The 24846-nt window shown below is 40.3% G+C and overlaps 1 protein-coding gene across 4 annotated transcripts in view; it reads left to right on the forward strand.

The window, feature by feature from the left end:
• Window positions 1-24846, forward strand: part of Cnnm2 (cyclin and CBS domain divalent metal cation transport mediator 2) — a 142232-nt gene that overhangs the window by 38892 nt on the left and 78494 nt on the right. The window lies entirely within an intron of this gene.

Below are 24846 nucleotides of genomic sequence, written 5' to 3' on the forward strand. Positions count from 1 at the left end.
GTGTTTTTTCTATATTGGTCTTTATTTGAGTGGTGTCTCCTTCTTCAGTGTTCCCCCGACTCCATATTTAGCTTTATAATACTGCTGCCAGATTAGTCTTACCAAGTTGTGATTCTGATTAAATAAATCACTACTTTGTGAGTTGATTTTGAGTCTCCCCAGACCTTCCAATCTGTCTTAGGTGTCCACGTCAGCACTGCAGCGTTATGCCTGGGGTTGTGTGTGTTCCTTTGCTTTGTAGTACTTTGCTTTGTATTTAGTTTTTTTCAGACCCTCCACTGCAAGCTCAAAGACAAGGACCATGTCTGCGTCTTTGTACTCTCAGGGTTCGAAGTATGTTAAGGGTTTAATAAGTGTTTGTTGAATGAATAAATGAGAACCTCTTTCCTTTTTGCCATGCTACTTCCTTGTCTTGGCACTTCTCTGAGATGTTGCTGATGACCTCATCAAGCAGTCTGCCTTGGCTCTCAGCTCTTCACCTTTGCCTGCTGATAATTGGTCAGGTTGGGTTTTGGGTACGGAGAGGCTTGTTATATTATTTTCTCCATAATAAAAAGGTTAAAAAAAACTAACCTCTGTGAGACTAACTCCCTGAAGGGCTGTTGCCACCTCACCACAGAGTGGAAAACGTGATCGCTAAATTATGACAGGCTCTTACTACTCTTTTGTGGATGTTTGTGTTTCAATTGGGAATAGTTTGCTTCTCAAACTGTAGTTCCTTGATGATTTGGGGACTTACTTTAAGGATCTTTTGAGTTTCCTTGTGAAATTAAAAGAAAATTGTTCATCTCAATAGTCTTTCAAAATATGTAAATATTGTCTGTATAATCACATTATCACTGAGCCCTGCCTCTTGATTTTTGAATCAGCAAAATTATAGTTATCCTGCCATAATCAGTGTGTGGTAATGAGAGAAGAACTTAGTAAAACTCTGTCTTCATGTTTTAAAAAAAATTTTTTTATAATTGTAGATGAACCCAATACCTTTATCTATTTATTTTCACCTGGTGCTAAGTATCGAACCCAGTGCCTCACACATGCTAGGTGAGTGCTCTGCCACTCAGCCCCAGCCCTGTCTTCATGTTTAATGACTACAAAGGGACACCGCGCAAATGATTTTATAATTGCTTGAATAGAAGAAGTATGTGAATGTAGGAGTATGTGCTGTATGGGATGGGACAGACTTCTGTGGGGATGGTGGTTTGGTTTTAACAATGACATTACCAATCTCAATAAGTTTATCATTAATTTGAATATTGTATTGTAGTTTTTATTTTATAAGGGTTTTTTTTTTTTTTTTTGGTGCTGGGGATCGAACCCAGGGCCTTGTGCTTACAAGGCAAGCACTCTACCGACTGAGCTATCTCCCCAGCCCCTATAAGGGTTTTTAATATCTGAATTTATATTGATCCATTGTTAACACTGGGAATCTTTTCTTTTTCTTCCTTGTTAAAAAAAAAAAAAAAAAAAAAAAAAGATTCACCTTGAGAGACCCTCCTGAAATGCAGAGGAATCCATTGATGCCTTATGGGCAGGTTAGTGGGAGCTCCTTTGACTGGGAGGTCCTCTTCCATCCTGTGGGCCAGTAGTAGAGTAGCGACCAAAGCTAAGTGAAGGCCAGATTCAGGCATTCTCTTTTTAAAATATGCTTTTTAGTTGTAGGTAAACACAGTACCTTTGTTTTATTTTTTTATTTTTATTTATTTATTTATTTATTTTTGCGGTGCTGGGGATCGAACCCAGGGCCCTGTGCTTGCAAGGCAAGCACTTTACCAACTGAGCTATCTCCCTAGCCCTGTTTTATTTTTATGTGGTACTGAGGATCGAACCCAGGGCCTCACGCATGCTAGGCAAGCACTCTACCACTGAGCCACAACCCCAGCCCCAGGCATTCTTTAAAGATGTTCTAGAGTCAGGATAATCCCATTAGGAGAATCAGAAGTGCCACAGCTTGTAAAGCACCAGGAAAAGAAAGGATCTTTGCACTCTAGAGCTCGTGTTGTCCAAATAGTGTCCTGCAGTCACATGTGACTGTTGAAATGGAAGTGGACTGAAATTACGTAAAATTCAAATGCTAGTTCATCACACAGGACACAGTACCATGTGTTCAGTAGCCACTGCACCTAGTGGCCATTGTGTTAGTCCATAACTCAGTCATCTCCATTGTCACAGAAGTTCTGTTAGCGCCACTCTAGAGGGAGCAGCGGGGCGAGCAGGGAGACTTTGGATTGGAGGTGGGATGTGGCCTAAGAGGTGAGAGAACTGAGGAGAGCGGGTGACCAGGAGGGTCCATGCTCAGAGGGGGGACCCCAGATCACTTTTCCTCAGACATCTTGGACCATTCTTACTTTCTCACTCCCTGGGTGACACTTATCGGGTCCTTGTCATTTTTTAAATAAACTTTTTATTTTAGAATAGTTTTAGATTTACAAAAGTTACAAAGACATTACCACCTCTCCCCCCCATGTCATTTCCCATCATTAACATATTATCTTAGCGTGGTGCACCTGTCAAACTGATGATCTGATCTTAATACATCATTACTAAGTAAAATTCACATTTTATTCCAATTTTTGTTTTTTACCTTTCGTTCTTTTTTCCTCTTTCAGGAGACTGCATTGCCTGTAGGAGACATGACTCACTAGGGTTTTCTTGACAATCAGTTTCTCAAATTTCTTTGTTTTTGATGACCTTGACAATCCCTGGTCAGGGGTTTTGTGGAATGATTTATCTAACAATTTTTCAGGAGTTGAGGGCTCATGGGAGGAAGATCCCAAAGTAAAGTACCATTCTTGTCACCTCATTTAAAGTGTACATTTTATCAACATGACTTATCACTGTTAATATGAACTTGCTCACCTTGCCGAGGTGGTCAGCCCCTTGCCTTTATGTGCTTTTCTTGACAACTCCTAAATTTATTTTCTAACCCAGACTGTATGCAACTTGATTCATTTATCCAGCTCTAGGCTCAACAGCTCCACTTGGAGCCATCTCAAACACAAGATGTTCAAGACGGACTATTGATTCCCTACCCCCCAACCCTCTCCAAATCTATGCGTGGTGCAGTCTTCCCCATTTCCACTAAGGACACTTCTGTTTTTCCAGTTGTCAGGTTAGTCTTAGTGTTATTTTTTATTCCTTTGTTTCTCTCACCCTTATGTATAATGACTGTTCAAAATAGTTACAAAATGTGGCAGGTCCACACTATCTCTACTTCTTCAACCTGAGCCACCATCTTTGTATGCTGGATTATTGCATTAGCTTCCTAACTGTCTCCTTCCTGTTTCATCTGTTCCCTCTTATAATTTTCCACATAGCAGAGTGATCTTTTAAAAAACACTCTACTGACACACAGAAAAGTATACCTTTGAATTTACAGTGAATTTTTGCAAACTGATTACAACTATATAACCAGCATCCAGAGCAGGAAACAGAATGTCACTAAGTCTTCTTGGTCCCTCTAGTCACTGGAAGTAGCATAGTCTGTCTTCATACTCTCCATGTAATTAGAATGGTACAATATGTAATATTTTGGATTCTGCCTTCTTTTATGCACCCTTTATCCATGATGCATGAATTTTTTTTTTTTTTTTTTTCCACCAGGGATTGTACCCAGGAGGCTTAACCACTGAGCTACATCCCAGCCCTTTTTTATATTTTGAGACAGGGCCTCACTAAGTTGCTGAGGCGACTTTGAACTTGCGATCCTCCTGTCTCAGCCTCCCGAGCAGTGGGATTACAGGTGTTTACCACTGTACCTGGCATGTTGCATGAATTTGTAAATGATTTCTTCTCCTTGCTGTGTACTATTACATTGAGCTAATATACCACAATTTATATGTTCATTCTCTTCTTGATGGGCTTTCAGATAGTTCTTGGGTTTTGGCTATTTTGAATTATGCTATGATGAACATTCTAGTACATGTCTTTTGAAAAGTATATGTATACCTTATGGTGGGTGTATACCTAGAAGTCAGGTTTCTGGTTCATGATGTATGCATAAACGCAGCCTAAGCATAGCTTTCTAAAGTGGTTGTACATAGAAAATGATCTTTTGGAAATGTTAATTTCTGTGACTCCTCATTTGAAAACCTGTCAGTGGCTTATAAACTCACTCAGAATATAGCTGAAATTCTTAGTGACATAAAAGGTCCTGCATAACCTTGTAGCCTGTTTTTCTTTCTTTTTTTTAGGGGGTGGGTACAGGGATTGAACTCGGGGGCACACTCAGCTGCTGAGACACATCCTCAGCCCTATTTTGAATATAATTTAGAGACAGGGTCTCACTGAGTTGCTTAGTACCTTGCTAAGTTGCTGAGGCTGACTTTGAACTCCTGATCCTTCTGCCTTAGCCTCCTGAGCTGCTGAGATTACAGACCTGTGCCATGCACCTGGCTGTAGCCCTGTTTTCTTTGACCACACTAAGCACACCTTATTTTGGAACCTTTGCATTAGCTGTTCCTCCACCTCATTTGTCCTTCTGGTACATATCTACTCAGCCTGCTCCTTTGTTAGAATCAGTTGTCCACTCGCCTCTCAGTGACATATGTGAAGCAGCCCACTCTATCCCTACCTTAGTCTTGCACTGTTTTTCTTCTTAGCATTTACTGCCCTGAATATATATATATATTCATACACATTCAGTGTATCTAAAATAAATGTGTTATATATGTGTAACATTTGTTTGTTCCCAGCCCCACCAGAGACTTTGTTTTTTCTTAAATGCTGTATTCATATCATCTACAACAGTGGACATTAGTAGTTGTCCAACACATAGCTGAATGAATAAATGAATACATAAAATAGTTGTAACAGACACAGGGATGAAAATAGAATTTGGGGAAGAATGGAAGGAAGTAGGTAAGTGAAGTGAAAAATCTGCAAAAATTATCATCATCACCATCATCATCACTATTTTGGTGGTGCTTGGGATTGAACCCAGGGCCTACAGGTATGCTAGGCAAGCACTCTTTGTTTGAGCTACATCCTCAGCCCTAAAATTATTTTAATTTTTATCAATTTGATATGTAGCATAGAGACTCAGGGCTTATAATTACAAATAGCAACCTCGCTATCTCCTAGTTCTCCAGTTTACCACTTTCAAGTTTTCTTTCTTGTACCCTATTAAACTCAGTATTTCTAAATCTTGTAGTTAAACTGTCATTTCTTTCATTTCTGCCTTAGATCCAGATAAGGATCTTCCCTCTCTGTATTCCCCTCTACTAGTGTAATCATCATCACAGATGTAAAGACATGCTCCAGCTGTCTCTTCCGGCGTCGGGCCAGGCTGATGTGTCCAGCGTTTGCATTATTATGACTAGGTGAGGATTATTCACCGCAAGCCAAGCAACATGTTCTGATCTCGTCTTTTCCTCACACAGCCTCCTGCATCCCTGGAATTTTCCACAAGTCATTGTTTTTAATATGCCTTCTTGTCTTCACCTCCCTGGTGTTGCCCTTTGCCAGAATGCTCAAATCAACCAATTAGGTTATGTCTGGTTTTTGGGTTGTTGGGAGGCGTTTCTCCTAGAACTGCCAGCCTGCTCTGGCCTTTGCACTGCCGTAGCCCTGGACTTCCCTTCTCAAGGTAACTTAAGAATTCTCTGCATCTTTTGTCCCCTGTGTTGAATCCTTTACTTTTGGATCCCTGTGTCAGGGTCTTGTTTTTTTTTTTTTTTTTTTTTTTTGGGTGCTGGGGATTGAACCCAGAGCCTTGTGCTTGACAGGCAAGCACTCTACCAACTAAGCTATATCCCCAGTCTCATGTCAGAGTCTTTCTTGATTTACTCAATTGTCTTGGGAGATTAAGTCCTCCTTTAGTTTACAGAGAAAATATGTAAAAATGGTACCTTTTTAAAGATCTCGTGTACCAGTTATCTATTGCCACAATAATGCTGCATTTCAGATCTGTTGAGAAACCTCAATTATACATTGAGTGTTTGTTGATCACAGGTCTGGGGTGGTCAGCTGGGGGGCTCTGTGGATCTTGGCTGGAGGGTGGCTGTGGATTGATCTAGGATGCCCTTGGCTGTGAGCAGTGGGGCAGCCTAGCACTTCTTTGGGTTTCATCTTTCTTGGGGAACCAGAAGTTCAGCCAGGGTGTTTTCTCATGATAATGGGGGAGGACAAATGTGATTTTCTTAGACTTTAAATATATTATCTACATATTCAGAAACATCCTGTTTTGTAATTTGGTAAATCAAATTATCTGTGCAAATGTGCAGAAACAGATTTAAGAAATTTACTATCCTTCTAATGTCTGTTGACAGGTCACTTTCTCAGGAAGGTGTCCTTTGCCTTAAGACTAGGTTAGGTTCTCCTCTGTGTCTCTCATCTATTTTAGTACCCTGTTGTTCTTAATTTATATTTTTAACACCGTTTATTGCTTGTTTTATGTTGGTCTGTCCCACTAGACCTTCAGGTCCATTGATGATAGGGACTGTGACTATGCTAGGGCTACCCTTTGAGTGCCTAGCTGGGTCCCCTGTGTAATCTAGTCTGTGGCCCTTTGGTTAGCAGTTGGCTCTTTGTGGCTTTAGGGATTTCAGATATGAGTAATTGTTTTCATCAGTGTATTAATTTTGACTCTGGAGCTCATAAGCGGCTAGAGTCAAGTGTTTCTGCTTGTACACAATAGTGTTTGTTGTCGCGTTCTGAGTTAGATGACAGTACTTTCATTGTTATTTCAAAGGAGTGTTCAGAGAACAAGTTTCTAAGCTCATGGACTGAGTTCCACTATGGTTTTGTGATTTGTATTGTGTATTGTGTTCAGTAAGTTTATATTATAGTATAAACCTTGGAATATATGGAAAATTGACGTTAATTACCACCAGGCACCATGGCACACGGTCCTCCTGATCACAAGTTCAAGGCCATCTTGGCAACTTAGCAAGACCCTTTCTCAAAAATAAAAAGGGCTAGGGATGTGACTCAGTGGTTAAACACCCTTGGGTTCAGTGCCCCATACCAAAAAAAAAAAAAAAAAAAGAAAGAAAGAAAATCGACACTAATTAAATTTAATTTACAGAAAACCCACAAGTGAACTGAAGAATTAAATATTAAAAACTGTTCTTCAAACATGAAGTTACTTTGGGATGTCCACGCTGCACCCCCAAAACCGGGGATGGAACTCAGGGCCTTATGTATGCTCAGCAAGCGCTCTTCCACTGAGCCCATCCCCGTCTCTGCGCAGGTTCAGATGAACTCATCCAGTCCTGCTGTTTAGGTCTAGTTAACCATTTCAGCCTTTTCATAACTGGAAAAAGAGGCTCATCATTTTGTAGCCTTTTATGTGTTCAGCTGAGATACTCGTTTTAACCATCAGGACAGGATGGAGTTAGAAATTTGCTCCTGGGTTGAAGCAGACCTTGCTTGGTTGTGACTAACTTCATTTTTCTCGGTAGTAACAAGTTTTTTTTTGGTTTTTGCTTTTATCCCCCGGGTCCTGGGGATTGAACCTAAGGGTGCTGTGCCACTGAGCTGCATCCCCAGCCCTGTTTTTTTGAGACAGGGTCTTGCTAAGTTAGGCTGGCATTGAACTTGCTATCTATCCTCCTGCCTCAGCCTCCTGAGTAATTGGGATTACAGGTGTGTGCCATATCACCTGTTTTTTGCTTTTTTTTTTTTTTTAAATGATCCAGTCAAGTACCAATCAAGTAGTAAATGCACATGCTATGTTACCTAATTATGAAGTTGTAAAACTTAAAGGTATGTCCCTTATTGTGTGTGTGTGTGTTACTAGGGATCGAATCCAGGGGCACTTTACCACTGAGCTACATTCCAGTTCTTATTTTATTTTGAGATAAGGTCTCACTAAGTTGCTTGGGGTTTTGCTAAATTGCCGAGGCTCACCTTGAATTTGCAGTCCTCCTGCCTTAGCCTTTTGAGTCACTGGGAGTATAAGCCTGTGCCACTGTGTCCAGCTACTGTTCTCTTTTTCTTTTTCTTTTTTTTTTTTTTTTGTAGTTGCAGATGGACAGAATGCCTTTATTTGTTCATTTATGTGTGTTACTAAGGATCGAACCCAGTGCCTCACATATGCTAGGCGAGTGAGCCACAACCCGAGCCCCCAGCTAGTGTTCTTTTGAATTCCAGGCTGTGTTAAGTACAGAAAGACTGAATTTTGTTAATGTTTCCTAATGTGAAAGGGAAATAAGAAAGGGAAATTTTTTTCACATGAGTTGGATAAATTTCTGCTTTGTGCAGGAAACCCTGGCAGATCTTGAGAATTCTAAATGGATCTAGATTGTTTTGTCTCCTTTTTTCAAAACAATTTGAATAGTTGATTTTTTTTTTCTTTTCATCTGAAACATGTTTTTCCCCTTCTCACCCTCACATTTAACTTAATTAAGAATCCTCCTCTGTATCCTCCTGTTTTGTTTGATACAGCCAAAATCCTTCAGGCATCACTGAGAGCTTCCAAAGCCACTCCGCCGGCCAGGCTCTTCTTCAGAGCTTAGCTCTTTGGGTCCCTCACTTTCAAGTGGATGACCCTAAGCTGGCTAGAATACCATGGTCTCATTCTCATTCTCTGGGTACATTCTTGACTGACATGCCACCTGGCCTATGTCAGACCCTTCCTTTGGTTCTTACTGGCTGCTCTTAGCCCATCCTTGTATCTATCATCTCTTAACTTCCTGACCAACAGCTTGATGAGGACCCTGAAATTCCTGTGGCTGGATAACCACTTTATAGCTTATACTATAGCAGAATGTTCTGGGTTTGTTTTTTAAATTATTGGTTTAGGGTGGTAGAATAGCTGTTTTTAAGCTACAGTGTAATCAATCAACAACTCATTAAAGAACAGTAGTAAAAGCGGATTTAGGATCATAGAGGGCTTCCTAGTTTTCTACACAGAGAGCCAGCAGGCCTGCTCACTGAGGAGAAGTTGTCACTCTTCTCTCCTCAGTGATGATGGCTGGCATACCAGACTTCACAGTAGTATCAGTACCTTGGAGGCCCACAGGTTTTTTGGTCTGGTCCCATCCACTTACCTAAGCTGTGCCTTCCTCCTAGAGGTGCCCGAGGGGCCCTGCTGTCTGCTATGTTCAGAGGCTCTTTTGCTCTGCAGGGTACACACTAGCTCTGAGGTTCACCTGCCCCGTTTTACTGGAGGAGAGTCATCATTTCTTGTCAAGAATTCTCAAGATTACAAAGATGGTGCCTTTGGTTTAGACTTGAGTGTGGGTGGTGGTGGGGCTTCTTATGAGACCTCAGCAGTTGAAACCAGAACCAATGTGGAAGCTACAGGAAGTCAGCTCAATATAAGTTGGCAGTGTCCTTAATTGCCTCCAGATGTGTTGATTATATTACTACAGGTGATTCAGCAGAATTTAGATAGGCAGTTTTTCAGGAATTTTGTCATCACTGAAATTGGGTAGGGTAGGCCAGGGGATAGACTAGTAGTGAGTGTTTTGAGTAATGTGTAAATGTCCTGTAGTTGTAGAAAAACAGGACAGGTGCTGAGATTTCTGATGATGGCTAGTCGGCAAGCAAGGTGACTGCCAAGGGAGGGGACCCAGAAGAGCTTAAGGCCAAATTTCAAAGCTGGGAGCTGGAAGTGGAGCTACTGAAGGGGAACATTCAAAGGCAGAAAATGAGAGTAGTCTAGGATACAAAGACCAAGGGAGGAGGAAGGAATTAGAGAATGAGAGAAAATTGTATTCTCTAAAGCTGTAGTCCACAAGGTAAATGACATGTGGGGTCAACCACAGGGATGCAGTAGGATTTAGAAATATACATACACATATGTGTGTGTGTGTATGTATGTGTGTGTGTATATATATATAAATTTATTTTTGTACACATTTCTTAATATATATAATACATTTATATATATTAAAAAAACATAATTAAATACAAATAAGTTGGGTGAGGTATGGTCACCACTTTCATAAAATACATAGTCAAAAATGGTTTGAGACTTGTGTCCTAAAAAGTAAAACTCAGTTGGTCTCAGTGGTGTGTGCCTGTAGTCTCAGTTGTTTGGGAGGCTGAGGAGGGAGGATCCCTGAGACTAGGAGTTCAGGACAGGCCTAGGCAACATATTGAGACCCTGTCTCTCAAACCGAATAACCACTCTGGGTCTTCCATGCTTAGATATTTCCCATCTAGTTTTGTAAGTAGGAGTCATCAAGTATGGATTGTGTATTTACTTTGCCTAACTATAATAGACGTACTGAAGAGTATAGAATGTAGAAGATATCATCCCTGACTTTGGTTAAGAGCATGGTCTAGTTATTGGGGCTAAAAAACCACCCTGAAATTTAGTGACCTAACACAACAGCCATTTTATGGGTCATAATCTGTAGTTCAGAAATTTATCAGGGAGGTCTTGTCTCTTCTTCGGCTGGTAGTTGCTTGGCTCACTCAGTGGCTGCATTCAGCTCATGGCTGGAAGGGCTGGAGGTCAAAGGTGACAGTCACTCACGTGGCTGTGAGCTAAAGGACCATGGTTCTCCGTGTCTCCTCTTGCACACGGTCCCCCATCCTCAGGGTCTTTCTGGCCACCTGGTCTTCTCTAGCCTGTACGCATTTAAGAGGTCCAGCCCAGAATGAGCAGAGCAATCACTTCTGATTCTTTTGATGAAAACAAATTGCAGGATCAGCTCTGGTTCAAGTAGAGAAGACATATTCTGTTTCTTGGTGGGAGGAGCCCTCATATGCCTACCAGGAGGGGAGGAATTATTGGTAGCTATCTTTGTAGGTAATCTGTCACAGGTATCTGGACATAGTCACTTGAATCAATATAGAATCAAACCAAGTGAATTATAATGAAGTGCAAGTCAAATATGAACTGATCCTCTCTTAGTGTATAGGTGCCATGAGGACAGGAATTTTTACCTGTTTGGTTTATTGCTTTATTACCAGGGCCAAGAGCACTACCTTTCTTGTGATAGAGGCTTAGTAAATAGGAAGAAGGGAAGCATGGAAGAAAGGAAGGCAGGCAGGCCGGCCGGCTGGCTGAGATTATAGCAGCGCGATTGGCATGGAGTAGGTTAATCAGGGAAGGCTGCAGGGGCAGTGGAGTCTGGAGCCAAGGCCTGGAAAGAGATAAATTTTAATCAGTATCTCAGGTGGGTAGACAGTCTTTATTCACCATCCAGCAAACACTGAGTGCCTGCCTGTGCCAGATTCTGAAGATGTAAAGATAAGTCAGGAAGTCCTTTCTTTGAGAAAGGAAATCATACATCTCGGGATGTAGCAAGTGCTAGAAGATCAGAGAGGGAGGCTCTTCCTGGGAGTGAGGGGAATGCCTTCCACTGGCTTCCACAGATAGGCTGAGGCAAATGTGACTGAAGGGGAAAGGCTGAGCTGAAGAAGCCCCTAGAAAAATATGGGTTTAGCGGTTTAGTGTTTTTTTTTGGGTGTGTGTGTCTATATGAGAAAGATGAAGAGTCTTGGAAATAGTAAACTGCAGAAGCTATTCATCTGATAAAATCAGGTGCTTCCTAAGTGCTGAAACATGAGCAATGTGATGGAAACTGGGTTTGAGAGAGTTTCTCATTACTTGGTGCAAAATAATTTTTTATCAGTGATAAAGAGAATCTCAATGGAAAGCTGGCTGTTCATTATTAGCATTCATGAGTTAATTGATTTTTTTTTACCTTAGTATAGTTATATAGTGCTTTCAAGTTTACAAAGATCATTACTGTATACATGTGACAGAATGGAAAGTAAATATATAAAATTATTCACATAGTAATGTCTTTCTTTACACTCTGCTTCTACACAGAGAAATGGTGTGAGCCCTAGTGTGTGCTGAATGAGCCCGAGGAAGGACAGAGGAGTGAGCTGAGCATTTTACTCTATAGTGGAGGAGTGGGAGAAAGATGAGGCAGGTTAGCTGGGGTGAAATTGGGGGAAGAAATCATGGCTTCACCCACCCTTGGGTGGGAATTCATGGGGTGGTGATGGGTGAAGGATTTCTAGACACTGGTGCCCTGAACTGTGTTCTATAATCCGTCCACTACTGCTTCCATAAGAGACCTCCTGCAAGGTCCTGCGTTTTTTGCTTTTTTTTTTTTTTTAAGTTGTTTTGTGGGGGCAGGGTGTTGACAGTATTTTGTCCCTGTGCTGAAAGTGGCATCAAGATGACCCAGTACATTTGTGAACATTAGCGTCTTTGGTTCAATATGTCATTCCCAACAATCATATGAACTATGGGGCAGATATTATTTTTCTTAAATTATAGAGGAAACTGAGGCTCTAAAGAGAGTAAGACAGGAACTGGTGTCAGTGTCCACTGTCTTCCTGTGAGGCCTCAATGTGAAGCCTGAACCATGGCAGAAGGTAATTCTGGAACCTACTGTATATACCTTGTCTCTTAGTTGATGTGGAAAGTTAAAAAGGTATTGGACAAAGGTAGGGCCCCCAAACCCTTACTAAATTCAGTGATGGTAGTACTTTTGGACTGAAACCTGTGACAGCGTCCAGGTGCAAATGGAAGATAATGACACACGTTGCAAAAGTGCTTCCATTTGACCAGAGGATTTCTCCAGGTTTGTGGCCTATCACGAAATTTTATGTATCATTCTGAGAAATGGACCATTCCCACAGAAATTGCACATGTGCGTGCATGTGGGGTCACGCATCCACGTGTGCACACACACACACACTCACACATACACAGACACACTCTTAGCATGTAATTTCAGGAGGTGTCTCAGTTCTGCAGCTGACCTGAAGCATCCAGTGAACTTGGCTTCTGAGTTGTTCTCTTCACCAAGGTTGAGTCAAAATTCTCCTTCATAATACCTGCACCCCCCCAACTTTTAGCAGTTAACTGTACCTAACGCTAGCATTGGGAAAGGTGATCACTTCATCTGTAAATAGAGCTCAGCATGGAAACCATTATGGTGCCTTGATCAATGGGACTCAGGAAGTGAGGCTGAATGGCTTTTGTGACCAACTTACTCTGGGAGTCAGCTGAGAACTAGCCCTTTCAAAGGGGGTGGTTTTGACTTCTAAAAATTTAAGCAGATTAGGAGCTGGGGGTGTAGGATCCACAGTGAGTACCCAGTGACACCGCTGTCAAATTACATTGGCTTTTCTAGTAAGGCACTCTTGGTTTTGAGTAGTTCAGCTCTCCTTGCTGTCCTCTCCACTCCCTTATGTGCGAGACAGGTCCAGTTCTGAACATTGTGTTCCACTGGGTGGACTGGAGTAAGCGCAGCAGTCCACCTTCATGAGTAGCTTCTGTGTGCTCAGGTAAGCAAACTGCTGTTTCTAAAGCCCTGGCAACCTGTCAGGAGGAACTGTGGAAGCTTCCATTATCTCCTCAGCCATCTCAAAGAGTTCCATTCAGGTAACAATTTCTTTGAGTCTTAACTAGTCAAGGTTAAATTACTTATCATTCAGTGAATAACTTCTGTCTTTTCTAAAGACTTCACTGTGGTCTTCTTTCTCTCATTTTTGGGGGGATACTTCAGCAAACAGTTTCGTTTTTATTTAGGCTTGCCTTGTATATTGGAGAAGAAAAATTTGCTTTATGTGGGTTCTTAAAGTGAACCAGGACTAACGGCAGTTTTAGAAAATGGTCCATTTGAAGGTTGTTTGGGTTTCCTAAGGCCCTCTTCACTCTGCACCTAACTGTAGGGCTTCAGGTGCTTCAGAAGTGACCTGTGATGCAGGAAGGGCACCCTGTGTTCACACAGTGCTCCTACCATTCCACGTCCATTAAGCGTCTACACAGAGGGGGCGCATAACCAGTGAGGAGGGTGGGCACAGGACAGCCAAGCCTCCTGATCCCAGCCCTTGTTACCTACCCTCTGCTCTGATTCTTGCAGTGGGGTGAGGCCATCTGCGAGGTTATTTTGGTCATCTTTCCATCTTCTCCCTCCTGTTGTTATTTGAGGCATGACAGGAGAGTGTCCCCTCCTTGATATGACCTGCTTTGAATGTTTGAGGCTGTGGAGCTTCAGAGACCTCTGTGTTAATTTACCTTTTGATTTCTTTGACCCTTTCTGTTCCTCAATCCAAATGGAGAACTTCAGTTGTAGTTGGGAGAGTGAAGACTAGAGAGTTCTCACCTCAAGAATGGGACACAATCCTTACACTTTCCGTCATGGCCCAAGGACATCTTTAATTTTGAAAGGGTGTGCTGCTGCTCCTTTTCCTCCTGGTGGAATCCTTCCAGACTGAAAAATGGTGCAAATAATGAGTGGAAGAAAACCCACACTGATTAAAAGTGATGCTTATATTTATTTCTGTTGGATTATTTACTCTTCTCATTTTAATTTAATGTAATTTCATCCATTGCTCTGACCTCCCACGTTTTCGTATTTGGTTTGGTTAGCTCTTTGTAATTTCGATTTTTTTTTTTTTTCTATTTCTTAAATTCTGTCATCTGAAATGAAGCCATACTAATTTAGTACTCCAAATTACTGAAGGAATAGAGGGAAGACCAAAATAAACTAGCATTTTTTCAAGGATTATAACTTGGACACGTGCAAAATAACTGGAACCACAGTGTCACCTAGGATTGGTCCTTAAAGAATTTGCAATTAGGGGCTCGGGTTGTGGCTCAGTGGTAGAGTGCACTGGGTTTGATCCTCAGTACCACATATAAATAAATGAATGAAAATAAAGGTCCATCAACATCTCTCTCTCTCTCTCTCTCTCTCTCTCTCTCTCTTTCTCTTTCTCTCTCTCTCTCTCTCTATATATATATATATAAATATATATATACACACACAACATATATATATACACACAACATATAATATATATATACACAACATATATATAATATATATAAAAGAATTGGTAATTACCTGAGCCTTCATTTTTGCTCATAAATAGACGCTTCTAAGTGCTCGAGGCTGCTTAGAAAGAATTTTTAATAGTTTAACCAGTAACCCTTAAAGTCTTGGTTCAACTCTTATCTAAGAAACCTTTTTTTCTCCATAGGTAGGTAAAGGTAAATTTGGCTCAGGCTATATGTAGTATTACAAGTAGAGTGGAGTCACTAGGATCTTTTTTTTTTTTTTCCTTAGAGAAAATTTGTCTTTTCTCTTTCCATGTAGGTGCATTTACGCAGCTATTTGATCCACTGTGCACACGTTGATACATTATGTACATATGATATTACTACGTATTCATGGGAAGTTTGAAATAATCTTTGTGTATAAACTAGACTAAGCTTTCTGAGGGCAGGAACCCCATACTGTGGCATTTTTACTTGTTCCCAAAGTAAAGGTATTTGCCAGAGATGCCTGGATACCCTTTCGTGGGGAGCTGCCAGGAGGGTCGGGGGCTGAGCTGTGTGCCCTCCGTCTACCTGCTGGCGAGTGGGAGCGAGTCCGTGCTTGTCTCTGGGCTCTCACACCTGCCCATTTGGTACCGGCTCAGTAAAGTCAGGGCTCTGGAGTCGGCCCTGGGGTTGGACCTCAGCTGTGTGTGAATCAAACTCTCCAGGCTTCAGTTTCCTCTCTGTAGAAAAAAGGAAAGACAGTGGAATGGATCTGACCTAACTTTCCCACATACGTATATCAACACACCACAGTGAATCTCACCATCATGTACATCACAAGAAACCAATTAGAAAATAACTGGGTAAATAGCAGAAAGATCAATAGAGGGAAGGGAGCAGGAACTGGGGAAAGGGAAGGTGGAAGGAGAGGTACTGGGGTCAGGATATGTTCCATGCTTGTATAATTATGTGAAAATGCATTCTACTTTCATGTGTAACTAAAAAGAACCAATAAAAGAAAAACAGAAGGGAAACAGGGGTCACAGTTACAACCTCATCAGGATGTGACATGTTCCAGGAAGGATTTTTGGTAGAAGTAGACAGGATTCCTGCCCCATTAATGGGTAGATAAGTTTATCATCTACCTCAGTCTTTTTGAAGAGGGCCCTTTTAATCAAGATCCTGTTGTACATTATCTAACTAGGTAGTGGCTTCTTGAACACTGTTTGTTTACTTATTTATATTTATTTATTTACTGGGAATCAAACCCAGGGGACACGTTACTGCTGAGTCACACCTCCAACCCTTTTTGTATTTTGTTTTGAAACAGGGTCTCGCTAAATTGCTTAGAGCCTCACTAAATTTGCTGAGGCTGGCCTTGAACTTGCAGTCCTCTTGCCTCAGCCTTCTTCGCCATTGGGATTAGAGTCGTGAACCACCACGCCCGGCTTTTATTTGTTTTTGTACCTGGCTAATAGAACATGATATTCAGGAAATGTTAATCAGTTGAATAGATGCTGCAGTTCTTCTTTGAGCTGACCATAGTATCTGGATTTCATCATGGCCACTTATTACATGTATTGAGAAGCTGACATACTGTTAGGTTTGCTCTGAGGATGGATGGTATGTCTTGTACCTAAGCAGTGGTCAGAGTGGTTTATTGATCTGACTGGCTAGGCATATGTTCCCAAACTTCCTCCAGATTGCTGTCTGACTTCTAGAAATTATCTTTTCTAGGAAGAAGGCTAGAAAAGATATCAGGGAGAGGTGACTTGTCTTCATCGGGCACTGGCAGATGCCAGTTTATCCAATTTTAGCCCTTAATTGGTAAAGGTTTTAGACGATTGCAGCTTTTGTATAGCTATTTCCAAAAGAATTTTATTATCTGACAATTTTGGAATTCAATTTGGTCTATTGCTTCTAGTGAATTTTTTCTCCTGCTGTTTGAGATGTTTGTGTCCTCCCTCCACCCCAAGAGCTTTATCTGGGGGAATCTGAATTGCTGTAGTTGAGGATGTGTCCTTTGTTGTTAATTTGTTGACTTAGAGGTTCCAGGGCCACTCAGGTAATGAAAATTTAATCTTCAAATCTGTGTGAGGTGCAGGCCTGTCATTAGAATTTTTTGTGCAACTGGGAGCAGTGGTGTGCACCTGTATTCTCAGCTATGCGGGAGCTGAGACCGGAGGATGGTGTGAACCCAGGAGTTCTGGCCAGCTTGGGCAATACAGCAAGACCCTCCTCAAAGAAAACAATTTTTTTCCTAGGGTAAACTTTTTTCTCTTTGGTCCCAGAACCTCCGCAGAATCTTAGCATCTCACTTTGCATAGTGGGTAGATTCTTTGTTGTCTACTCTTTCTTAAATTTATATCCCTTTGATGGTTCTGACTTTACAGAGAAATATTAGTTCCTAGTCCCCACTTTAAATGAGTTGTGAGTTGCAGAGTTTAGGTACTGGAAGCAGGAGAGCTTTGCACAATTGCTGGAAGGGTTGAAATAGATTCTCAGTTTGTTCTGCCTATATGCCAAAGTGCTAAAAGCTGGTCTTCAGTTTTTCTTGCCATATTCATGCTGTGCGTGTCATTGGAGGAAACTAATCATACCAGATACCCTAGCCACAAGAGATTCTGGGAAATGTAGTTTTTTTTCGTTTGTTTGTTATTTCCACAATCCCACAGTGCTTGGGACTGGAACCCGGGCCTCCAGCATGAGAGGCAGGCACTCTACAAGGCGCACTATATGGCCTGCACTAAATGTAGTTTTTTTTAACCTTTCAGCCTCCAAAGTGCAGAGCAGACACCCTGTGAGGAAGATAGGATTTCAAATGCCAGCTCCCCTTTCCCACACTCTCCTTTCTTATCAATGTCAGGTTTTTACAACTCTGTCCCCTAGACTGTGAGCACAGGGTCTGCCCACCATCCCAGCTCAGGAAGTTCTTTAGTTCTTTAGTTCTCTCTGCTTTTCTGGTACCTGAGGTTTTCTCTTCCCTGCTAACCCAAATTTGCCTTTAAAAAATAAAGTTTTATTTAATGTGGCATTTTAAAGGAGGTTTTCAGGTCACGTAGACCATGTTATCAGAAGTAGACATCCAGAGCTTGCAACCACTTAATTTACCATAACACTTTTATTAGTTTATTAGACATGGTTATATCCAGTGTGTATGGGGCAGAGACTGTGGAAAGATGATAGTCCATTGACTTAAGGTTTTAGAATGCACTTCGGTGCACTGACCTCTGTAGGATAGTATGATTGAATCATGTTATGTTGAAGAAGAAATGTAATTTTTTATTAACACAGTAAAATTGATTTCACTTGTTATACTGGGAGTTTTAACAGATTTGTTGACCCACTCCCAGGATCAGGATATGGGACCATCATCAGCCTGAACAACTCCCTTTTGCTATCCCTTAGTGGTCTCAACGCCCCCCAACGGTGATTTCTTTCTAGTTGTTTTGTTAATAAATAGGGATTTTCTATAGATTGTGTTGTCAGGAATAGGGACAGTTGTTGTCTCCTTTCTAATTTTATACTGTTTATTTATTTTATCTTCCTTTGCTAAACTGTAGGATTTTCAGTGGACTGTTGAAGAGTGGCAAGAGCAAACCTCCCTATTCCCAATCTCAGAGGGAACACATCCAGCCTGTCCTATGAAGTTTAATGTTTGTTGTTACTTTTTTTTTTTTTTTTTTTTTTTTTTTTGTAGCTACCCTTTACGAAGTTGAGCAAATTCAGTTCAAGTTTTTTTAACCAGGAGTTTTGGGATTTTGTCAAATGCTTTTTCTGCATTTATTGATATAATCACGTAGCTACTGCTGCTGCTGCCTCTCTTATTTTTCTTTATTTTTGTGGTACTGGGGATTGAGTCAGGACCTTGCACATGCTAGGCAGGTGCTCTACCACTGAGCTGAGTCCCCGTCCTTTTTATTTATTTATTTTTATTTTGAGACAGGTTGCTCAGAGGTTCTTGAATACTGGTTTGTAAAAAGGATTAATCTCTCTCTCTCATTTCTTCCATCGTAGTACTGGTGGGGTGGCTAGGGAAGAATAGAGACATTTTAGATTGGGTAGAGGGGATTGAAAGGAGGGGAAGGGGGTGTGGGGATAAGAAGGATAGTAAAATGTCAGATGTTATTACCCTGTGTACGTATGTAACTATACGACTGGTGGGATTCTACATCATGTATAACCAGAAGAATGAGAAATTATACTCCATTATATATGATGTATCAAAGTACATTCTAGGGCTGGGGTTGTGGCTTAGTGGTAGAGCACTGTGAGGCACTGGGTTCAATCCTCAGCACCACATAAAAATAAATAAAATAAAGTTTTTTTTAAAAAGTGCATTCTACTATCATGTGTAACTAATTAAAACAAATTTAAAAAAATTTTAAAAAGGATTAATCCCATAGTTATATGGAGACTTCACTTGTGATATTCTTACTCTTAATGCAGCTGTGATTTCACGCAGCAGGGTGGTGCTCAGTGAATGCTCACTTCTTATATTTGCCAAGCAGTTCTATCTCCATCTACAACTGGGAGGCCCCCTCTGGGCTTTCCTCTGGGCGAAGGAAATTAGAATGACCTGACCAATGACATCCGTGTATAATTGACAGGCTACTGAATACTTTTAAAGAAAATTATTTTCTACTTTTTTTTTTTTTTTGCTTAGCCATCAACTGCAACTCCATGTAAGTACTACACTATAATGTCTTTTCTGACAACTATCTGATTACAGATTCCTCGTGTATAAATGCTAAATCTAAGGAACTTGAAAAACACTAACATTCCTGTAGGCAAGATGGTCTTTACAGTTATCAGCATGATTGTAACAATGAATAATAAAGGCCTTAAAAAGGGGGAAGGCAGGTGAACACCCAGGTTAGAAAGGAAGAAGTAAAGATGATCTCTACTTGCAAATGACAATGATCCTGTACATTGAAGATGCTAAAGGAGCCACTATAAAATTATTAGAGGCCAGGAGTGATGGCACATGCCTGTAATCCCAGTGGCTTGGGAGGCCGAGGCAGGAGGATTATAAGTTCAGAGCCAGCCTCAGCAACTTATCGAGGCCCTAAGCAACTCAGCAAGACCCTCTCTCTAAATAAAATACAAAAACGACCAGGGGTGTTTCTCAGTGGCTAAGCCCTCCCACCCCAACCCGCCACCTGGTTCAATCCCTGGTACCAAAAAATAAACAACAAAACTATTAGGATTAGTAAATAAGTTCAGCAGGATAGTAGGGTCTAAGAGCAATATACAAAAATCACTTGTATTTTTATACATTTCCAATGAACAGTCTCACAATGGAATTAAGAAAAGTTTCATTTATGATAGATTGAAATACTCAGGAACAAGTTTAACAAAAGATTTGCAAAACTTGTTTTCTGTGAAATATAAAACATTGTTGAAAGGAAGATCTCCATAAACACATGTCTGACGTTCATGCCTTCATAAGTCCACGAATCTGAAGAGCTGATGTTAAGGTGACAGCACTCCCCAAGTTGGTCTGCACATTTTAAACCAGCCTTATCAAAATTCCAGCTGTTCCCCACCCCAAAATTGGTAAATTGATCGTAAAATCCATATGGAAATGGGAGGGGCCCAGGATAGCCAAAGCAATCTTGAATAAGAACTTTTGAGCATATTAAAAGATGCTCAACATCATTAGCCATTAGGAAAATGCAGATCAAAACTATAGTGAGATACCAAGTCATACCCAGTGGGATAGTTGTAACAAAAAAGACAGATGACGAGTGTTGTCAAGGATGTGGGGCAACTGGGATCCCTATGTACTGCTAGAGGTGAGGTGTAGTGTTGTGGTCGCTCTGAACAACAGTGGTAGCTGCCCAGAGTGTTGAACAGGAAGTTGCCATACAAACGGGAAGTTGCCCAGCACTTCCACTCCTAGATGTCTACCGAGAGAAATGAGAACACGTGCACATGAGAACTTGTACACAGATGATCATGGCAGCATTGTTCACAATAGCCCCGAATGGGAAAAACCCAAATGTCCATCAGCTGACAATTGGATAAATAAGGTAGTGCACTTGTGCTATGGTCTATTAAGCAACAACAACAAAAAAGAAATGAAATGAAATACTGATACATGCTACAGCAAATAAATCTTCAAAATTTGCTAAGTGAGAAGTCAGTCATGAAAGACTACAGTATATTGTATTATTCCATTTATGTGAACTGTCCAGAATAGGCAAATTTATAGAAAAAAGTGAATTAGTGCCTGCCTAGGGGAAGAGTTGGGGGAAATGGGAGTGATTGCTCATTGGTACCAAATTTTTTTCAAGGTGATGAAAAAGTTCTACAATTGTATAACCATCACCACTATCTAATCTGTGAATACAATAAGAAATGTTGCAGTGTATACTTTAAATGAGTGAAATGTGTGGCATGTGAATTATATCTAAAGCTGCTTTTAGAAAGGGATAAAGTAGATCTAAAAATATTGACAGGAAAAAATATGTATAATTTAGCAATAAAAAGTAATATGTATTACCAGTTAAATTTTTTTTCAAGACTACTGAAATCAACTTGAGGCATTGAAATTTTGTGTTGTCTCTATTGTTATATCTGAGGTCAAACTCTTTAGAAATTTTTCAGCTACTAGAAAACATGGTAATTCATAGAAGAAATTTTGTCTTGTACATAGGTATCATAAGTTAGCTTTAAGAATTCAAACAAGCTGGGTGTGGTGGTGCATCTTTATTTCAGGTACTCAGAAGACTGAGGCTGGAGGAGTCTTGGAGACCAGTCTGGGCAACACAAATTTAGGTAATATAGACATTTTATATTTTGAATGGTTTCCCAGTCTCATTCAGAGGTTTCCCTGAATCTTGGGAGGTTACCATTTGGGGAAATCTACCAGTCTTCTTCAACGAAAATAATGTAAAATATTTTATAAGAGTTTGTTGTGATAGAAAATATGAAATGAAAAACTCAGAAGAGTAAAGAAAATAAGTCATTAATTTTCCTCAGAGATAATTGTTTTTAGGACTTTGATATATTTCCTTCCAGTGCTTTTTAAAATGAGCTTTTTATTTATTTATTTATTTATTTTTTTTGCGGTGCTGGGGATTGAACCCAGGGCCCTGATAAAATGAGCTTTTTAATTGAAGTATAACCTGTACAGAAGAATACACAAGAAGCAGGCGGTGAATGGGTTTTCTCACCGGTATGACTGCACATGTCCAGAAGCGAGAGTGTGGGCTGCAGTTGTGGCTCAGAGCACTTGCCTAGCATGTTTGAAGCACTGGGTTTGAGTCTCTGCACCACATAAAAATAAATAAATAAAATAAAGGTACATCAATCACTTGAAAAAAAAAAAAAGAATAAATAAAAAAAGAAGCAGTAGCGTTACTCCCTCCTGGCCAATATATCCCCTACAGGTAAGTCCTGCCCTGACTTCAGCACCTCTTAGTTTTCCCTGCTTTTGTGCTTTATAAGTGAAAACATACAAGATATATTCCTTTTGGTCTGGTTTCTTTTTGCACTCAGCATTTTATTTGTGAGTTGCAGTTAGAGAGCCCATTCTTATGCCTGAATAGTACTCCATTGTGTGATTATACCAGACTCTTACTTCTTTTTTCTTTTGCAGTACTGGGAATTGAACACCGGGGTTTGATTTACCACTGAGCTACATCCCCAGTCCTTTTTATTTTGAGACAGGGTCTCACTTAGTTGCTAAGGCTGGCTTTGAACTTGTGATCCTCCTTCCTCAGCTTCCTGAGTCACTGGGATTACAGGTGTGTGCCTTTGCACCTGGCCCACAGTTTATGCTTTCTATCACAGAACATCTGGTTAGTTTTTGGCTGCTGCGGCAAATGGTGTCACTGTGAACATTCTTGTGCGTGCCTTTGGTGGACCTCTGGATACAGTTCTGATGGGCATGTTCCAGTGAGAGTGGAATCTCTAGGTCATAGAGCAGTGCTTCTTGAAATGTGCAGTGCACATCAGTCACCTGAAGGTCTCATCAGAAGGCTGCTTCCATAGTCCCAGGTGGAGACTGAACATCTGAGTGTCCAAAAAGCTCCAGGGGATGTAAGGTGTGCTGGTCATGCATCATGCTTAAAGTAGCAGGGTCACAGGATTTGCTTGTGTTTTGATTTTCATAAACAATACCTGTTTTCCAAAGTAATTGTCAATTTACATTCCTTCCAGCAGCATATGAAATTCCTTTGTGTATGAATATCTGTTTCTTTCAAACTTTGTATTTCTTCAAGATTCTTGGCTCTTCTTGGGCCTTTATGTTTTTATCTAAATTTTATTAGTGAAAGTTTCTACACAAAAAAACCTGCTGGAATTTGTATTTGGGTTGTATTGAATCTATAGATCAATTTGAAGAAGAATTGATATTTTTACATTATTCGAATTTCTGAACATGATAGTATATGGTTCTCCATTTTTGAGGTGCTCTATGATTTATTCCAGTGGTACCATTTAATTTTCCTTTTTTTATATATTTTTTAATTGTAGGTGGACACATACCTTTATTTTATTTTTATGTGGTGCTGAGGATCGAACCCAGGGCTTCACGCATGCTAGGCAAGCGTTTTATCACTGAGCCACAACCCCAGCCCCAGTACCATTTAATTTTCTGTGTAGAAGTTTTTTTTTAAAAATGTATTATTTTTTAAATTCTTACAGATTGCATTTTGATTCATTGTGCACAAACTGCGTAGAGGTTTTATTTTGCCTTTTTTCCCTTTTGGTGGTGGAGGGGATGGACCTGGGGGAATCCAGGGGTACTCTACCACTGAGCCACATCTCCTGACCTTTATTTATTATTATTTTTTTGAGACAGCGTCTTGCTGAATTGCCCTGGCTGGCCTCCTGCTATCCTCCCTACTCACTGGGATTACAGGCATGGGCCACTGTGCCAGTGCTAGTTTATTTTTAAGTATTTGATTTGTGAATGTTATTATCAAAGATTTTATTCTAAAATTTCTATTTAATTTTGGGGGCTGATGTATAGAAATATAGTTCCTCTATTATTAACTTTTAATCAAGCAGTGTTGGTAAATTCACTAAGTGTCATGGTTTATATATAGATTCTTTGGATTTTTGTGAACACAATCATTTCATATGCAAATAACCAGTTTTCTTTCTTTCCTTTCCAAACTTTATACTGTGTTCTTTCTTTTTCTTGTGTAAATGTGCTGCTTAGGATCTCCAGTATAATGCTGAACAAAGCGATGCAGTCTCCTTGTCTGATTTCCCATTGCAGGGGGAAGATTTTCTGTGTGTGATGTTTCTTTAGATTTTGTGTAGATACCCTTCATCAGACTAAAAAAGATTCCTTTGATTCCTAAATTTGCTAAGAGGGTTTTTGTTTTTGTTGAAATCATGGCTAGGCATTGCATCTTGTCAAATGCTAGCTGTCCTTATTTTGAAGCAATTATGTAACTTTTTGCATTTCTTCTGTTGACTTGAATTACATGGATTAATTCTTAAATGTTAAACCAACCCTATGTTCTTGGAATAAGTTTAATTTAGTTGGGACCCCTCCCCCCAAATTAGCTAATACTTTAAGAATTTTTATATCTGCATTAGTGAAATCAATTGGTATATACTGTTCTTTATTATATTTTTGTTAGATAAAATGCATGGGTAGTATCCTCACTATGCTGTCTCGAAGAGTTTATATAAGATGGTTCCTATTTCTTGCCTATCTGAAAGAGTTCACTAGTGAATCTCTCTAGACCTAGAGTTGTCCTTGAGGGATGGTTTTTAGTTACAGATTTAGCGTATTTCGTAGATAAAGGGCTATTTTATTTCTTTTGATGTGTGTGTGTGTGTGTGTGTGTGTGTGTGTGTGTGTGTGTATTAGTTATGAGGTATCTACTTGTTTCATTTGAGCTTTCAAACATTGCCAGCTACTCAGAAGGCTGAAGCAAGAGGATCACTTGAATCCAGGTTGAGAGGCAACCAGGGCAACAGAGAGAGACCCAGTCTCTTTCCTCCCCCACCCCTTTTTTTAAAATAAGATTTTTACTAGAAAAGTATTGCTCAATAGATTTTAGAGACACTGTTTAAAGAAAAATTATTCTTGCCAACAGGAATGTGTGTCTGTGTGCTTTCTTAAGCTCAAAACGGGTGCATAGTCTCATTGGGTGTTTGATTTTTTTTTTTTTTAACTGCTCAAT

This window comes from Sciurus carolinensis, chromosome 5 (assembly GCF_902686445.1).
Source record: "Sciurus carolinensis chromosome 5, mSciCar1.2, whole genome shotgun sequence".
NCBI lineage: Eukaryota > Metazoa > Chordata > Mammalia > Rodentia > Sciuridae > Sciurus > Sciurus carolinensis.